A 20,072-nucleotide genomic window follows, 5' to 3' on the forward strand; every position below is an offset into this window, starting at 1 on the left:
TCTTCCCACTGATCAAACAGCACTGCAGCAAAAGCCTTTCCATTCCTATCCTCAAGGTAAGGAAAGCTTTAATCCTGGTTAAAAAGCCTTCAAGGCAGCCCAGCTTCCCACTCAGCTTTTCCAGCAGCAAGGCAAGTGCTTTTAACTCCATCGCACTGCAAACGTGTGAGCACTAAACAGCCCTCAGAAGCACATTTCTGCGTGAGCCTTAGGGACTTTGTGCAAAAAAAGTGGCAGAAAGCCTTTCCAGAGGTTTCATAGCCTCTAATTTCCTCACCCAAGAGTCACGAGTACAGCAGCTGTCACTTAGGGCTCTCAGCAATTCACACATCCCAACCCAGCTCTTGCCGGTTGGTGTTTAAGAAACACTCAAAGCCATCTCCTCAATTGTCTCCAGAGTAAATAAAGTTCGAGGCAGTATGACAAGAAAATTAGAGGCTGTAAAGTCTTGAGAAGCAGTTGTGAGGTAAACTGTCTTGCCCTGTGCAAGGTGCATTAACTTACAGCCCCTTCTAAGTCATTTCTCCCTGCCTGGAGTTCTTGCTCAGAACTAGCTACTCCCTGGGATGCTCCAGGGAGACACTCAGCTGAGCAAGTACCTGCACTGGGCACAGCAGAAGGCCTGGCTTAACACACCTGCCCAGCAAACAGCCAAGAGGTTGAACTTGTAACCTTGGCAAAAGAGATCTATCTTTAATTATGCTTTGTGGCTGAGCTTCTGGGTTCCTTCTCTAAGGCAGAGACACGGTAGAAAAAAAATGCAGCCTAAAAGTTGAGCTTTTAAAGAAAAAAAAAACCCAACAAAAAACATTCTCTTCTACATACATCATTACCCAACAACACAGAGCAGCTACTTAAGAGTATCTCTGTGTTCATTTAGAGACCTGATTTTAAAAGCCAGCAGCTTTATCCATGGTGTAATGTATCAAGTGCAAGCTGAATTGACACTTATGCAAGTCAAAGCAAATGTTTTTAAGATGTGACAGCAGAGCCATTACCAGCTTCATATATTTCATTCTACTTTTGTGCACACAACCAAGCATATTATTGGCTTTTTATTTCCCTTCTTGTTTGCTTCAGGATTCTGATTAAAGCAAGGAAATATTTCATGAACTGCCAGGTTGTGCTTAAACCATTAAATCTATCTATGAGAAATATTTATTGTTTTAGGAAATGGGAGAAAAGGAAAGCTGGAGCACCAGTGATACATCTCACCCACTTAGAAAACACAGCAAAAGCTTTTTGGATTCTTGCTAGACAAAGCTCTGAGTTGTAAGAGGCTGAAGTTGGCTCAGTATCAAAAGCTGTAATGGCCAGACAGAGCCCTCCTCTGGTCTAAAGCTCCTGGATCTATTCAGCTTTGTGCTGAAGACGTTAATGATGATGACAGAATTCATGCTTGGTGAATGTCTTGTAATGAAATCCCACAGGCCTCTGCAACAGTCCTTCTTTGCACTCTTTCTTCTCCTGATGCTCTTTGAGGTCACTGTATGCGCCTGCATGGCCTCCTTAGCCTTAAGACTGAAGCACTGAGTCTCTTTGGCATGAGCCAGTGGAGTTTCAGTGCTAGGGAAAAAGAGAGCAGAGAGTACCAGTCCCATAGCAGGTGACATGATGTACCATCACACTTGCAGAACACACCATCCCAGGTTGGTACCACCAAGATCTTGTGCAGTGATGTCTTGAGGCTCTGAGGACAGCTCACCAAACAGGCACCTGGCAACAGCACAGCAACGTGCTCCATCTCCAAGAGCACAGTTACAAGGAGTCACAACTAACCAGGAAAGTGAAAAGCAGGACCAGCAAATACTGTCCCAAGCAGACTCACTCTGGAAAGGCACCCAGCATGATGCAAGACAGAGCAAGATGCCAGGCTGCATGCCAAAGGCTTGTGCCAGCACAGAGACTGGACTTGGCTGTGCAACTGCTTGATTTGCACCTAGATCCAGGATAACTCTGAAATTACAACCTGAAACACCTGTCCCCTAGACAACTTAGCTCAGCAGAAGTGGGGCACATGCACATTCTCTCATTACCAGACATGAAATGAAGTAGAGAAGGGAGATGCACTGTTTCTGGACTTTCTGGAATGACGAGACAACTCCAGGGTAATTCGGGTACTTTTCCAACCACGCTGGAACGGGAACCTGCACAGTTGTGCTGCATCTTAAGGGTAGATGTGGTCTAAAACCTAAATAGCCACAATTAACTAATCATTATCTAGGAGAATACACTGTCTTCCCTTTCCACACCTTAGGGCACAACAGCAGCAAGCCTGCAGTGGAGCTGGCAGACACCAACACATGAAGTTTCTGCTGTTGGAGCTTCCCCAGAAGCGAGGGGAGGGTCACGGCTGAGGTTATGGCCCACGATGCCCTGTCCACATCTCCAGGGCAGAGCAGAACGAGAAGTGGACAGGGAGAGGAAGAAGTGATTTACTGAAGAGGCTTCTGAATCATTTTGCTGAGATGACTGACCTTCTGACAGGGACTTAATCAGCACAAAACATCTCCTTGATTTGTCACCGGGGAACGGCAAAACATTCTCGGAAGAGCTTCATCTTTTATCTTAAGAACTATTTACATCCAGGAGGTTAAGACACAGCCTTAACCACACACATGCACCTTTGGAGCACAGATTTGCTGTTCCTAAGAAATACAACCTGGGAACACAGTCTTTCTTGTCTTGACCTGTATCTGCCTGTCCACAAAAGAAAAACCTCTGTGTTGTATCATTTTTATTCATGAAGATAAATCCATTGTGTATTATTCTAATGATCTCTTAAGTCTGCAATTTGTACCACTTTATAGCCCTAAAACTTAAAGATGCAGTAAGCCATGTATTTAAGGCTGGTAACTTAATGGGAATGACATTAACTGCTACTTCAGGTTTTTAGTTCTGTCCCCCTCCCCACACTTTGCAATTACCTTGTTACTTAACAGCAGCATCAGCAATTTTATTGATGTGCTTTTAGCACAGGCCACTACCAGAGGATGAGTGTGGTGGAGCATGTTACAAGTTTTATCTTATACTCTTTCAAAAAAGAATAGAAGAGAATTACCACCTTTCTTCCACCCTTACAAGTCTGCATGCATCAGCAAGGCCTGTGCTTCACAGGCATTTTTAACTAGTCATCTTGTAAAAGATAAAAAGTCACTTTTGGCCCTCAAATCAGAGCCTGTGTTTCCCCAATAGCTAATATCCTATATGTCTGTCTTCTTTCTCTTGTTACCTTTTGAGGTAAAGGGATGGTGGGAACTATGCAAGCCCACTATGATCAAGTTAGTTCAGGTTGAAAGCCCTTTTGAATAGGCAGAAAGAAGTAAAGAAAGGTTTAATAAAGATATCATTGTGATCTTTCACTTCTTTCCAACCTGGGCAATACTGGTCTGTGAACCTTGAAACAGCCCATGTTCACTCACCCTGCTCTCTGTTCCTCAAACAAAGGATGCTTGGCTCTGTGGGATCCCACAGGAGCATCCCTTCCTGTGCCCAAGGCCCCTTACCAAGGATACATCATGCCTCCAAACAACCAGCACTTGCCAACATTCCTGCCCTGCTAATCTACCTTCTCAGCCTTATGAGACAATCTTAGAAACCAAGTAATTCCACATTTGGCAGTGTTCAACCAGCATCTACCTTCATTACTGAAACTTCTGTACCTCCCCACAGCTGCCTGGGGGAACAAATATTGTCTTGTATCAGCCTTTATAAGACTGTCAGTGGATTTGGGGAGTCATATCCACTATGCCATTTTGCATTTGTCCTGTACACATGCACCAGGAGAAGACAAAAGGTCTAGCACAGAGCTTATCAGCAGATGGCAGGCATGTTAAGCCATCAAGCAACAGAAAAAAACATGTTGTGCATGTAAGAGAAGTAAATCCCTAATTGGAAACACAATTGTCTTGTAAGAAAGGCTCCAAAATCAACAGCCACTCCGATTTATATGGTGTTTTATCAAGCCTAACAGCCCCCAAGAGCTCTGCAAGATGAGACTCTAATGACGCTTATAACACTAGCCCTGCATAATAGAGGCTGGGGCATGGTGGGGATGGGGGAGTAAAAGGCCTTTGAGCATGTGAATTGTAACATAAATGTAAGCCTGTCAAATCTTCAGCTAACAGAGGCTTGATGAAGCTCAGAGAGATTTGCAGTAGCTTCAAGTGCAAAGGTTCATGAGGAACAGGTAGAGCAGCTGGGATCCAGCCACTCAGGCTGGGCAGACAGAGTATGTAGGCCTGAGCATCACTCAGCTTTGTGACACTGCACTGTCTGGATCAGAGACACATGTGCAGGACACACAGTCCACAGGGCAGAATTTTGGTGCATCAGCTCAGGAGACACCCTCCAAGTGAACAGTGAAACTCTCCTGTCTCACCAACACCAGACTTCCCTGTGGTTTCTAAAAGGAAAAGCTAGGTGTCTTCATCCTAGCCACCAAGGCATTTTACAGGGGGAAAAAAAAGCCATTTCACAGGCTCCTTTATTTCCCTTTTCCTCTGCCATTCACACAAGAGGTGAGAGGCTGAATGAAAAACAGAGGGGACATTTTTATTCTAGCCTCTCTGGTGTACCTGGAAGGCAAGGAGATACTGCAGCAACAAGTGTGTGATAAGGAACATGAAAGGGATGGCAGTACTGACTCTGTATGTGCATGTAACAACCAGCAAGAGCACATCCTTTGAGTACTGTCGCCCCATCATCACTGTCCTATCCAAGGATAATACACAAGTCAAGCACAGCAAAACCAGGCTGCATACAAGTCACACTTCACTGCACATTTCTGCAAACCACACTGAAAAACCCTCAGAGGAAAGAACTGTTGCACAACTAGCTTCATGTCTACTTTAAGTTGTACACTGGGGTTGTCAATATCTTGTTTCTGGCAGGTCTACAGTGGTTTAGAGAATACATGTTAGCCATGGAGAAGCCAAGACATAAATTTGTTGCAGAAAGAAACGTTTCCTTCCTTTTCCAACAAAGGGAACAAGTGCTTTAATCCAGGTTTACATTTCTGGTTGATGTTATTTTGTGAGCAAGCCTGTGATGACGTGTGGTGATGATTCAGGAGGGGTGCACTCTGCCCTGCTATGAAGGTGGAAGGCTGCACATAATCTGTTTTTGAACAAACACATGCCTGTCTGACTGAGCTAACAGATTAAGTAAGGCTCTCACTAGTTTCAATGTCTTTAAGATCATCTTGCTCAAGTCTGGAAGAAGAAAAAAAACATCTGGTTTAACATTTTCTTAGACTTGTATACAAGTGGTAAATGAAAATCACTGTGATTCCAAGGCTGCAAAGAATGCCCAACCATAGGCAAATCATGTCATTTAGGAGACACATGTCAGGGCCTCAGGTGCATCAGCAGGCTTTGCAACCTTCCCCACACATTCCTTTAGGACACACAGCTCAATACTGACCTTCAAATCGTGGCAGACACTATGACCAGTCTGTAGAGGCAGGTTGTGGCCATGCAGGCTTCTGTAACATAGCCCTGCTCTCCTTTCTCCAAGCCATTTCATTTTAGCTCTCCAGGCAAACATCCTGCTCCTGCCACACCACTGACCTGGCAGCACTTCCCACAGCCTGGAGGTCCAGGAAGGCTGTCTGTACTGGGACCTGCAGCTCAGCACCCAGAGGGACTGCTGCCAGCACATGTCCTCCCCTAAAACCACGACAGACCCACGATCAGCCACCAGAAGCCACAGCACCCCAAAGGACAGCATCACACAGGCTTCTCAGCAAGCCCCTGTGCCTGACCATGTACCTTCCTGATCCTGACCTGTTGGCTTAACTTCCCAGCTTCATCTTGGACCTCCCTTGGCATTGTGGACTTGGCTAGTGATTTCAGTGCTGCAGCTGACCCTGATTGTCACTGGACCTGCTTTGGTCTTCGTGCTGGGATGGTGTGGGATCGCACTGCTTGTTGGCATGGCCATAGCCTCTGCTTGCCCTGCAGTCACCCTCAGCTCCCTGCTCACTCTCCCTTGCTGCTCCCTGACAACACAAGCCTACAATTATGCCTGGAGTTAGCAACCCCAGTGCTACAGAGGAACAGAAGCAGCCTGACAGGCAAGTAACTGGCCTAAATAGGAGACCTGTTTCCTCTGAAAATCATCACTCAGGTATGACTAATGCACCAGAAAGCTCATGTCCCAAGGAATCCCCTGTGCAACACTTTATCAATAATGCAAAGCTGGATTGTGGAATACAAAACCCCTGAAACTTAATGAAAGAACTAGCTGAAGCATCACTTGAACATCATTGAAACTGACGAGTAAGGAAGGACAGTTTCAAACAAACTGCACCTGAGGGCCAGATAAGACCCATCTCCAAGAGACTGGATAAAAGACAAGGAGCTCAGAGTAGCTGTTCTCACATCCAAAGTAAGAAGCTCAGAGTAGCTGTTCTCACATCCAAAGTAAGAAGCTCAGAGTAGCTGTTCTCACATCCAAAGTGAAGAGGCTGAGTGGAAAACAATGGCTGGTAGAATTAAACACACTAAGCATGTACACTAAGTACCTGAGCCAGGACTGTTGGAGGTGATGTATCAAACTGTGGATGGACTTAGGAAAAGTTGAGATTCTTAAATGAATACACACTATTAATTCATGCAGACAGTGCAAGCAGTGAACTGCAGAGGTAAAGCATATATACCACACTCCAAGGCCTGCCAACCAAGATACCAGTTTCTCAGGCTTATGGATGGAGCCTGACCCATCTGTATCTTGCTCTGGATCCTGTTCTCTGGATTAAGGCTGTGCTGGATTCTGTGTTACATTTCTGTGAGGAGCTTCTTCAGTGAATACCACCTCCCTGGCTAGCTGAAGACCAGAGCTGGTGTTTTGATTGCATGCCCTTCATAGAACCCACCCTCCACCATCTTTCCCACTCACAGAGCCTCTTCTCAGGTAGTACAACTATTCTGCAGGGTCCTCACAAGACAGCAAAGGCATCAGCACTTCACATCACATCAGTCCCACTCACCCTGCTGCTTTCAGCACCCACAACTCAAGCCCAGCTGGCTCCAACAGTACAAGCAGAGCACCCATAGGAGCCTGGCACAAAGAATTAGCCCCACACATCTGCCCCAGCACTAGCACAATTTAACAGGGTAGCACAGACAAGCCCTGCAGTTCTCAAGAACACTTCATACATTGCAATCCAGGGTGAGAACATCTAGTCTGGTGCCAGACTCCAGCCCAGCATTGAGTCTCAACTGCAGGGACAGAGCTGAAATTACAGGAACACAATTTCAGTATCCTCACAGAGTTAAATGCACTCAGTTGCCCCAAGGCCTCTGTAATCATTAATTATTAACTTAATGTCTGTCTTCCCTGAGGTATCCACTGTCCTGTGCATTAATGGCCCTTCCAATAAGGCAGGGGGTAAACAGTTTGCAGATTACCTGGTAGTGTTAATGACAATTTGCAAATTGATTTGGTTGGATTAGAAAGTGCTTGGCAGTTAACTGATATCAGAACCTGGAGAAACAGCAGTCTACAATGAAAGATGTTTTCTCTCCTCTCAGCTTTATCTGTTCAGAAGAGCAGAGGAGCCAGGCACAGCAGTGATGGCTGTTCATGGAATGCTTCCATTTCCCGCTTCCCACCCAAAGTGTAATTAAGGAAAGCCTCAGGCAGAAAACTCAGTTGTAGCAAGAGGTAACACTAATGCTGCCACGTTCTCAATGCCCCTTCACAAAAGTCAAGTCAATCTTATTCCTAAGACTCAGACATTTTCTCCAGTCTTCCATCTTTTCACTGCCAAGCTCTGGGGTAGGCCTGAGGTGTCAGCATCACAAAAGGATTTCAGTACACACACTCCAATCCAGTCCTTTAAATGCCTCCAGGTCCACAAACAGGGAGTGAGGTCAGGCTGCATGCACAGGCATATACCATTTGCACTTTCTTCTTGCTCCAACTGCTGTTCAGCTTATTTTCTGACTCCCAGAAAGCTTCTGAAACATCTCATTTCACCAAAGGAGTATTTGTTCATTAGCAGCACTTGCAGCAGGAGACACATGTCAGCGTGGGAGTTCAGTCCCCAAGGATATGACAAGACAATTCATGCTGCAACACACAGACTCTGGAGACACTTCAGTCCTGAGTGCACAGCTGGGCTCTCACCCCACTGGCTGCCACCTCCACCCTGGCCAAAGCATCACAGTTGGTTCACAAGGAAGACAACCACATCTGCAGGCTGCTCAAGGTACCAAAAGTCAGCATCTCCCCCTTCAAAAGTTACGGCAAGCCTGTGCAGATTACCATTTCTAATTCTGATCCAGAGTACCACAGGCTTTTAATTGCCACGTGCACAACAAGCAGCAGGCACGTCTCCAGTCTGCCACACACTTTGTGCTCAGAGAGGGATCTGCATCTCTGTTCTATCTGAACATCAGGGAGTGATTTAAACAGACTGAAGTATCAGTCTTTTCTTGCTAGATTTTTGGATACATTGCAGTTTGCTGTTTACTCAGGCAGCATCTGTTCTTCAGGCAGAGGAACATGATATTGCTCTTTCATGTACAGATATGAAAACAGTTATGATTTTATCCTCCATTCTACTAAGGATTCAGAGTCGGTTTTTAAAAGAACCTTGCTTGTGCTGAAGTTTTGAGCCTGTTATTTTATCATAATTTAAAATCAAACTAGTCAGCCCCCAATTTACTTCCTGCTGAGGAATGTGCAAAAGCTGCCTTTACTCCTAGATCCTCTCTACTGCTGGCATCTTGTATTGATAAGACGGTAGATGGAAAACTGAACATCCATGCTTTCTCCATTTAAAGTCTCTCCTTTGATCTAAGTCATCCATCCAGGAGATTGCTTTGATCCATGCAATTTTGTCAATTCCAAATATGCAATTATGCATTTCTAGTCCTGGAGGACTTGAATGTTTCCAGCTGTCCCTCGTACACTGCTGGTTTACCACCACACCACAGGGCTCATTGGAAAGAACTTGTTCTTGCCTAGAGCACTACAGGCTACAGACCACTCACCTGCCACCCTGAAAAACCTGTGAGAGCCTGTTTCTCCTGGCCTGGCCACAACAACAGGCCTCTCTAGGGGAAGCAGGCTGGAGAACAGGCTGACCTACTGCCTGTGATGGGAGGGCAGCTCATCGTGGAAAACTGAGGTTGGTGAGTAAGTGCAAGAGTCCGGATGGTCACAATGAGGAACAGAGCTCGCAGAAGCCTGTTAGCTCACCTGATCATGCTGTATTCTCCTCTCTTCCATCATTTTTCATTCATAAAAAAGTCAGTGTTTACTGTATTTCATGTCAGAAACCGGGGAGTATGTGAGCAACTGTCTATGATGACCAGGAAGGAATCACCATTAGCATGGAAGGCAGCAAGAATGGCATGGGAAAGAGTTCTCCAAAAAGGCAATTGTATTACCCCTCCCATCAACCACAAGGAGAGTGGGCTGAGACTCTGATTTCAGACCTGTGTGTTGCTTGTTTTTAAGTATCTTCTCTCTTATAATATCATTATGCCACATGAATGAAGACTGTTTATCTACAGTGGCCTGATCTCTCCCCAGGAGAACAGGCAAGGAGCCAGAAGAGAAGAAATATCATTATTTCCTCAAGTATTAGGGGATTTCCTTTCAGATTCCAGAGGATTTAAACCAATTGAGAGGCATCATCCTAATGCTGCTTTGTTCATTATTTTGACACCATATTATTGCTTAGCATCTGTGACTCATCTGATGGAAGACATGACCACAGCCATGCTTTCATCTCTGCTATTAAGCTCATGGTTGACATTCCCCATTCTCATACTCAGGGAGAAATTAAATCTTTTCTAACATGTTAAAGAGTGACAGGAAAAAAATTAAAGAGGAAAGGGAAAATAAGATGATCTGAAGAGACAGCAAATGGCCACAACTGTGTTACAGCATTTAAAAAAGCTGCTTCCCACATGAACCCAGACCAGCCTGCTGGAGGGGCACATCTCTCCCACTGAAAGATAAGCCCAGGTTCCCTTCCCTCCCTATACAAAGGGTAATATTTCTATTCTCTCAAAGTGAAGGTCAAAGCAGTAGTTTCTGTGCAAAAGCTTCTCCTACCAACAGCACAAGGAAGAAAAATGACCTACTATGACTTAGCACCACCTTGGCACTACCAGCAGCTTTTCAAGTGGCAGATTACACATTGAAGGTAGAGGGATGAGCTGCTAAATCACCCTCTTCTATCCATCAACCCAGTCAGCAACAAGGCAAAGAACACTTTTCATGCTTCACTTCAAACAAGACTAACAATGCCAGAGCAGCCCCACCTTGCATTTAATAACTCCTCTGAAAGATTACAGAGGACTTTATTTTGCAAGTCTGCCCTGATGGGAACTACTTTTCAGGAGCTCTCAGTAGTTCTGAACGGTATGTGATTGAGGTTCAGTGTGTGCCCTCACAGAGTGAATCCCAATGCCACACTAGGTGCACAAAAGGGACTTGCAGCTGGGAAGAGACAACTATGTGCACAATCCTGTTAGACTGCTCTAGTGAAAACCCTTCCAGTAAAGCTGTAGCAGTGGAAAATGAAATTAAGGGGCTGGTGGTGGAGCTTTTATGAAGCCAACTTTTGGTGACTGCCAGTTCAAAAATTCCCACTACTGCCTCAGTTTTGTACCTTCAGTCTCAAAAAGATTTGTTTAACAAACAGTTGGCCTCACTGAGACCAGACTCTTTGCTAAGAAGCAGGTTTCTCTTTCTCTACAGAAAGATGATTCACCAGGTGATTCTACAGACAACAATCCAAAACACATTTAAAACCTGGAATCACAACACCTCACTTTTCTGTCCCCAAAGCATTTGTCTGCACACGGTGGTGCACCTCTGGTGGCCCAGGGTGAAAACAGGGAAAATGGGAGTATACAGAGCTCATGCATCTTGGAAAGAAGAGGACTGAAAAGAAAGAAAAGGAAAAAGAAATACCATAGGAATACAAATTGTTCAAATCTCATTCCTCTGCATAGAATATAAGGACCAGATATGTAACACAATCCCCAGACAAATGCAAGCACCTAATACACCCCATCTGCACAAGCAGCAAACGATGGAAGCGTGTTTTGGGTGATAGATGTAGGACTGGCATGTGTTTACTGCTTAACTAGCTGGAGATTTGATCATCAGCTAAGCATGAAAACTGTTCAAAAGCATCTGCCTCAGCACAGAAATGTAGAAGCCCACACTCTGGAAGATGCCCAGACTCAAAAACCACTGCATTTTATTTTAATGCCTGTTTTACTCTTCAAAGATAGATGGCTCAGAGCCACTTGACATTTGTACTAGGAAGCCAGAGCAAACAGGCAAAGCTGGATAAGGGCTGCTCTGCTACGTGTGCTAACAAATGGACAAACACGTCAAGCCAAAAGCCAGCAGCTCTGGGAAGCATGTTCAGCAAGGCTGCAGCTCTTAACGGCTCCAGAGAGAGGCTCTAACAGTTTCAAGGTGGAGTGCAGGACTGGCAGTGGAGCTAATTATCATGGTAAGCAATTGCAGTTGGCATTGGTTGTTGAAGACACAGAGAGATGGCTCTGGAGGAAAAGGAAGGCACAGTAATAGAGGGGAAACTGGAAACATGGCTTTCCAAAGCATCTAACTGCCTCCTGAAGATGTGAGCTGATCTACACAGCAGCTGATCTACCTTCCTACCAAATGAGCAGCTTCCAACTTGATCAGACTCCAGAGCTGGATAGCATGGGGTTTACATTGCAGATCAGAGGCTTCTCACAGCTTTTTTAAACATGCTGTCTGACCTCTATTCTAAAGCACTTTGGGGAACCTTTGTCCCAGAGCTTGAGAAGAAGGTAAGAGCTATAAATTAAAATTGCATTAGTAGTTTCTTTGGTGGTCTGTGGAGCAGGAAGGAGAGTGGTGGGGGGTTCATTTTCATTTACAAAAAGTTATACCCCAAAAAGTATATGAGGTGCTTTAGCATGGAAACACAGATCCATTACAAAGGGAAAATCATGTTTAAGAATAATGTATCTCTCACCAGAGAGGAAATGGCATCACTGCAAGAACAAGTTCATTAACTGCTGTTTCCAGCAACCTCGCAACACGTCTTTGAGAGATCTATACAAAAGCATAACTCTCGTGTTCTTTTTGAGTGAATTCTTTCTGTGCAGTTTCATATACAGGAAATGTACAAAATCTGGACACGTTAACTTCCAGTTGGCACTATTTCCAGGATATTTCTTGTTAGCACTTAGAGAACTTTGATCTACTTTTTGGCTAAAAACCTACTATTCCACACAGTGGTTTGACACTTAAAGGGCAGTCCAAAATTAATCCAAAGACACAGTATTTTATTGCTTTTGCACTGTATTTCCTGGTTTAATGCTAGATTTTTTTTTTTGAGGGAAGGTAGCAATCATTTAAACATTAAGAACAGTCATCTTGGGGACACAGTTGTCAGATTTAAGGATCAGAAATTATATAGGCAGCTATAAAAAGATAGGAAGTGAATAGATCAATATTACGAGGTCCAGTAATTCTTTGAAGTATTAAAATGAAATGGGAGAGCTGTTTGCAAGAACAACTTGATGATTTAAGTTTTGCAGCAACAGCAGGGGCAGGGGAGAAAGCAGCTAGCAACCTCTGTATGCTGTCCTGAAAGAGTTAAGGATGTCTTTGACAAAACAGTTTTCACTTTGAAGCAAGGGCAGGCTAAGTAGGACCCACAGTATGATCCCATTCCAAAGGCTGGAAAACAGAAAGCCTTGACAATTTCAGTGCATGGAACAGCCCTGGCAGCCACTTCATCTGTAGGAGAGTCACTGGGGGAACATTTATAGAGAACATCTCTCTAATATTGCACAACTCCTTCCAAGGGTCCTGTCAGCACCCTCCAGATCACTAGTTACATGCAGAAAGTGACCAAAGGATCAGTGAATTAACCTTCCATTTCCAACACACAGATAGTTAATAAGCAAAGCCCTGAGTGCATAGCAGCATACTGCTGTGTGATGGCAACCCTAAGAGAGTCTGGCATTGTTTGGAAGCATTTGGTCAATGACTTTTTGGTACTCATTCCACAGGCAGAGGAGGAAAGAACATCCTGTCACATCAGCTAAAACACGGGTTCCCCGAAAGAATGTGGGTATTTGAAAGCAAGCCCAGGGTGCAGCAACCCTGCCAGTTTGAAGATATGCTCAGAATTCACATTAATTCAGGAAGAGGTACACAGCTCACACAGAAATTCAGCAAGGCAGAGGAGCCCAAAGCTCAGCTAAAAAAAGCTACACGCAGAGTAGGAGTATCTTGAGTATCCTGTTCCACTCTGAACTTCAACCAGCTACACAAGTGTCACTTGTTGTATGGAACAAGTGATCCAAATCATGTCATTACTCATCCCATCTGACTCTAAGCATGCTGCACAGGTGACTTAAACTCCTAATAGAAAATGACTTTATGCATTTCACTGGGATTTCAAAACTCAGCCTGTAGACCTAAGTGATTCAGACAGGTCCAAAAAGCAGTTACTTGGTTTAGTGATTTTTTTTAGGACACAGACATTTAAGGTTCCATCAGGAAAGTTTTGAACCTTTAATATTTTGGTGGTTCTTTGAACATGACCAAGCAAGTCCAAACCAACAACCCAGATTTCTCTTCCAGTCCCATTTGAGGATAAATCTCTCCTTTTATCAGACTTTAGAATGGAACTTTATATCAGGGAAAAAAGCTATAAAGATTAATTAATTAATGAAGAAAACTGCTTTTGGTTCATTTTCCTGGCCCTACTATTTCCCAGCCCTTTTCAAATACCCCTTTGCTGACAAACCATAGCACAATTTTTGTTGTTGAGAAGAATCCAAACAAAGTCTCAGCTCAGATCGCTCCTAAAGGAGGAGGGAATGTCTCAAACCAGTGCATTTGTACCAGGTGATAGGAGAGTACACCAGGAGGTGGGGAGATCACTCCGAGCAATGTGTTTCTAGAGAAACAGTCATCCTGGTTATCCCACTGAAGCACAGAGGCAGAATCATTTGCCCTCTCCCTCTGGCAGACTGTCTTTCAGTGCTTAAGAGCTTTGGCAACATCTGAGATTCTGTTTGGAAGTCTTTGATTTCAAAGTTTTGCCAATGACTTGGTCTGCTCTTAGCAGGGGTTCTACAGCCCAGGCCAGTTTTAAGCTAGCCATTAGAAATGAAAAGTATCTTCAAGTAAGGACATAATGTCACAGGGAGTGGAAACCTCCCTTCCCACATTTTTTAGCAGTAACAGTAGAATCCTAAATTAGCAAAGACAGGGCAGAGTGCAGAAGGTTCCCATGGGAGAGAGGTTAACCCTCTTGTTTCAGAGCTCAGCTAAGGGGTTTGGACACCAGGTAACCTCTGTGCTGTACCTTCTCTGCAGTGAACACAGCAACTGTACCTGAGTCACCAGCTTACCACAATAACTCTCTTCACACATTGCATAATGAGGTCCAATCTATAGCCTCAGAAGTTGTTTAACCCTCAAAAGTGACTTATTCCAGGCTATCAGCCAAGTAGAATGCTTAAGTAGAATAGATGTAGCTATGATCTTCACAGGCTGGTATTCATCTTGTCTGAGAAATTGCTTAGGGCAGAGAGGTTAAGAGGAATAGAGTGCAGGTTTAAAAAAGATTTGTTTCTAAGAGACACTTCACTAGATTCATTCAATTTAGTGAAGAAACTAAGGTTAGGAGAATGCCTTTTAGAAACTATTGTCTCCCAGTAATTTAATACACAGGTTTTCAGAAGAAGACAGAAAGCAGTTAAGAAATGTTACAGTTCAGTCAGATAAGAAGCTATCTCATTAGTATGGATTAGATCTAAACACCTTAAGAATAGCTGTCAGCCTCCTTACAAGGCAACTTCTACACTCCTGCCTTTTAGACTCTACGAGCCAAACTACCCAGAGCTTTTAAGTGGTCCTGTCCTATCACAGACTTACTGACTAGTCTAAAAATACTCCTGAAGGTAAAGAGAAAAAGACACTGATGTAGAAAAGGCAATTAGACCTGGCTTAAAGAAAATTCACAGACAGGCAGCATTCTCAAGTAGCGCTATCCAGCATGAAGCTCCAATCTTAAGGAGTCTTCTGAAAGGCTGAAGAGAGTCAAACTCCTAGCTCTGAGCCTGAAAACAGCTCACACATCTCTCTACCCAGGCAAAGAATCAGCAGAGCTCCTGCTTGGGGGTTTTATAACAGCATGAGGCCAGCTAATTGGGTTTCGTCTGCAGCAGGTGGGTGTTTCCAACACTGTTGGCATCTGCTCACACAGTTAACACGACCTTGTGTGTAAAGGTAATGGCAAGCAGGCTGGCTTTCTCCAAAACACCAACAACAGATGATAATCAAGACAGAAAAGCTTTTTTAATTTGTTGTTATAAATGGATTTGCTTCAATGAGCAGGTGTTTTCACTCACTCATGTTTATTTCAATGAGCTCCCAGATTTGGAATGATGAAGGAGGAAGTCTGAGAGCTGGGAAGGAATGGCATGAGAAGACTGAGGAACAGGCCAAGCCTGGGCTTCACTGAGGAGCCTCAGTAAAAGTTTGGAGAAAGGAGCCAAGAGGAACCTTATGAACTCAGCAAAGTCCCTCTGCCTGAGACAGTTCAGCCCCATGTGTCAGTGCAGGCTTCAGAAAGAAAAAGGAGCTACATTTCATTGAAGGTGAAGGGCTAAGATATCCCAGGCAGCAACAAACCAGCATCCCCCAAACGTGCTCTGAGGACTCACAGAAACCAACAGTGATTTTAGTGTCAGGGAAGCAACATTTGCAGATAGGTAAGAGGTTTTGCCTTTGCTTTAGCTTTGTTTTTATCTCCTTTCCCATGCTCTAGGGTGCTTCAAGTGAGACAGAGGTATTGTGACAGCCCATCTACCCTCCAGAGGGGAAACAAGGCACTTGCAACCATTAAGGAGTGAGGCTGTTCAGGCAGGAACCCAAACCCCAGTTCCAGCCCTGGCCCAGAAGCATCAGCACACAGCCCATCCCTGGAGACCTATTCTCTCCATAAACAGCTCTGCAGTGGCAGTCACAATCTGGCTCTGGAAACCTTTATGTCTCCTGTTTCTAATCAGGATGAGTTTAATATTGTTTTTTAACATCCTGTGGCATGGATTAAGGTTTAGGCTGCAGCTTTTGAGAGTCATGTAGGTTACTAATTACACATCCAGCCTTAGCACAGCAACGTGTAGTGCCACATACTGCTTTAGGGAAGACTCAGAGAAATTATGCAGTTTAGCACCAAGGCAAGAAAGTTCCCTGTAACAGCAGAACTTCCTCAAGCAGAAGCCTGTCTGTGCCTCCTTACAGGGTGGTCCCTAAGAGTCTGTTAGAGCTCAGAGATAACAACTCCTACACTTGCTGAACAGCAGAGGCCAAGACCTGGGGTCACCATAAGTCATCCTGAACATGAATTTCCATCTGCCCTCTGAAAGATGGTTGTGGATAGCCTGAAAAGTGCTAATACTCCATATAGCTAAAGATATCCCACAGCCTCTTTGGGCAGGACAAAGTGGAGTGACTGTCATTACTGCTTCTCAGGTATCAGAGCAAGATTAGATCTGCAATCAGGCCAACCTCAGTCCCACACTGCAGGCAGCAGGGCACAATCTATACTGAATTTGGTTAGGATTTTCTTTCATTTAACTGTCTTTGCTTTGGCTGTTATGACACCCATACAGACTAGATGTCAAGTACAGGTGTGGCTTGAAAGAATACTGGAATGTGCTCAGCAGCCTTGAGACTACTTTATATTGGAGCAGAGAACACAGATTACCCGAGACACAAAAGGAAGCTAAAACTGCCTCGGCCCCATCTGTTCTCTATTGGTACACAACTGCCACTTAGTGTAAGAGAAAGGCAGAATTGGAAACCTGCAAGATTCCTGGCAGTTAAGAAAATAAAAGCATGAGCAAAGCATTGCTTAACAGAACCAACCACTGATCTGAAGGGGACAATGAAAGGCAGGCACTGATTAAACTGCATCATATTCTTTCTGGTCACAAATGTTACTTTGCAGGAGAATAGTCAGAAGTGTTTCAAGATCAAACTGTTTGCATTCTAAACCAGCCTTTTTATCAGAAGACTTAAAGACTTTCCAAAAGAAAAGATGAAAAAGTTTTAACTTTTTATGGCCTTTCCTGAATATTGTCACATGTATCTGTAATTAATTCTAGATGTCCCAAAGAATGTTACCAAAATGACTTGTGTCAATGGTTAGCAACAGTGATTCCTGAAGAAGGCCAGTTAAAAACAACTCAGCTGTGGTTTCAGTCTCAGACCTGGGAGTGCTGATTGATAAGCTAAACATGAGCCAGCAACGTGAGCTCATGGGCAAGAAGCCAATGGCATCCTGGGGGCATCAAGAAGAGTGTGGGCAGCAGGTCAAGGGAGGTTCTTCTCCCTCTCTACTCTGCCCTGGTGAGGCCTCAGCTGGAGTCCTGTGGCCAGCTCTGGGCTCCTCAGCTCAAGAGGGACAGGGAAGTGCTGGAGAGAGGCCAGTGCAGGGACACCAAGATGATCAGGGGACTGGAGCATCTTTCATACGAGGAAAGGCTGCGGGACCTGGGGCTGTTTAGTCTGGAGATGAGGAGACTGAGGGGTGATCTTATTAACATTTACAAATATCTCAATGGTGGGTGTCAGGAGGTTGGGGCAGCACTTTTTTCTGTTGTATCCAGCAACAGGACAAGGGGTGATGGGATGAATCACAAACAGTTCCATTGAAACATAAGGGAAAGCTGTTTCAGTGTTTGAGTGAGGGAGCCCTGGCCCAGGCTGCCCAGGGAGGGTGTGGAGGCTCCTTCCTTGGAGGGCTTCAAGACCCACCTGGACACGTTCCTGTGTGACCTGATCTAGGTGACCCTGCTTCTGCAGGGGGTTGGACTGGATGATCCCTACAGGTCTCTCCCAACCCCCACCATGCTGTGACTCTGATTCAAAGCTAAAATCTTAAATTAAAATTTTGAAAACAAAACAAATCTCCCTCAAGCATGCAGGAATAACAGATTCATCTGTGAAATGCTCTCAAACAAACAAACAAATTGTCAAGCTTTCACTTCAGCCTGCCTGTTTTCCAAAGGTAGATGTCATCTTTCAGTGAGCACCAACACATGGTAGGAGATTTGTGTTCACTACACTTGCATGTGTAATGATGCCAGTGTAATTTGCAGCAGATGTACATTTGGGGGAAAATTATTTTCCTCAGAATCTATTTGTGTGGGAGGATGAAGTATGGTTTATAATGAAGGTGTTGTGGGAGCTGAATGACTTTGCATCTCAAGTACAGGTGCACTTGGGTGTAACTTAAACATAGTTTGCAATCTCTCTAAATGGAGCATTTATAGCCAATTACACTTGTCATTCACCTTGCAAATATGTCTATCTAATTTAACAGCATATGCACTAAGCAGAAGAAATAAAGGACATTGTATTAGCTGACAGAATAGAGGTGCAGGTATCAGCATCTGGATATATTGCACATTTGGCAGATTTCTGAACCCAAATACAACAAATTCAAAGGGTGGCCTCCAGTGCTCTTACTCCCTCTGCACCAGAAGCCTCCTGTCAAATGTAATTTCACCCACAAAGACATGAATCTAGCTGAGACTGTCCAAAACCCATCCCAGTGATTTGGACACTCGATTCTCATTAGTTTTATCAGCAAACCAGCATCAGCATCTCCTCAACGCCTCTGGAAATCTCTGACACAGTTTATGTGGCTGTTAAATGACAAATTTTGGGCAACTTGCACTATAAAAGACAGATTCCCTTATTTTCTTTCCCTGTACTCAGATATGCATAATGTCAATGTACCAAATATCAAGATTTCCCCTCAAAAAGGCAGCTGAGATGTGGTAAAAGGAAGGGGAGAGACAGACTTCAGTGTTGCACATATTAAAGGACAAAGCTCACACTCCAAAAAGTCTCCTCTGCAGAAGGCTGCAGATACTAATTTCAGGATAATCCCACATCCAGTGTCATCTTTTTGTCACCACCCTGGGCAGGCATGTCACTGCTTTGGGAACTGGGATGCAGAGGAGTTACAAGGCTGCCCCTGTCATATGCACTGCATTGCCCCAGAGAGCCCTACCATGGAGGGAAAGGAAAGGTGAAGCAGCCTCATGCACCTCACAGCATGTCTTACAGAAAGGAACAGCTATTCTTTTGAGATGCACATTTTCAGCATTACACTTTAGCTCGTATTTAGTCCCACTTATTGGCATCCAGGAAACACCCTTCCTGTCCACAAGAAGAGCATGTGAAGAAAAGCAAACTACTTTGTAAACTGACAAACAATATCCTCCCCATTCCTCCCCAGACCAAGGGTCAGGAAGAAGCTTGTAAGAGATTTGATTCATGCAATATCCAACTTCATCTTTTCCTACCCTTAGAAGCCAGAAAGCCTTGCAGTCCACTTCTCAAACCAAAAGCACAACAAATCCTTGCAGACTGAACAGCCATCTACCACTCCATGTTTTACTTCACCAGTAAGCTGGTAGTAGCTTTTCCTTTCAAAGCCATAACAAAATAAGTCTTACCACCACATGTATATGCAATAAGTGAGCAATATTGAGCTTTATAACTCCTTACATGACTTCTTCTGTTATATAACTGGCATTGCTTCCCTTTTTTCACAAATGCATTTCAGATATATGTATGTCTGTTTTCTGTAATCTCCTCCATTTCTCTTATCTCTGGTATTTTAATAAACCACACATCCAGTTCAGTATCTTCTTTAGCAGCCAGAGAGGGAGATAGATTTGTTCATTGCAGTTATTAAAATTCCAAATCTCCCTCCCTTTATTTGATTTTTGTGAGATTCTGGACATTTTCTCAATACCAACAAGACTGGATTCATCGGGATGTGACTCTGAAAGAAGACTTGCATCGAAACTCCAATTTCAGTTCCAAAGCCCATCAATTGAAGGTATCCCCCAAAGATCTGGACAAGGTGAACCTTTTTTAATGAAGTATTTTCAACATTAGTTTAAGATGAAACTAAAATTATCTTTTGCTTCTTACCACTGAGAAAACACAAACCCACAAACAGAACCTGAGACTGTTATTTTCCTCTCACAGATCTT

Source organism: Colius striatus, chromosome 20 (genome assembly GCF_028858725.1).
Source record: "Colius striatus isolate bColStr4 chromosome 20, bColStr4.1.hap1, whole genome shotgun sequence".
NCBI lineage: Eukaryota > Metazoa > Chordata > Aves > Coliiformes > Coliidae > Colius > Colius striatus.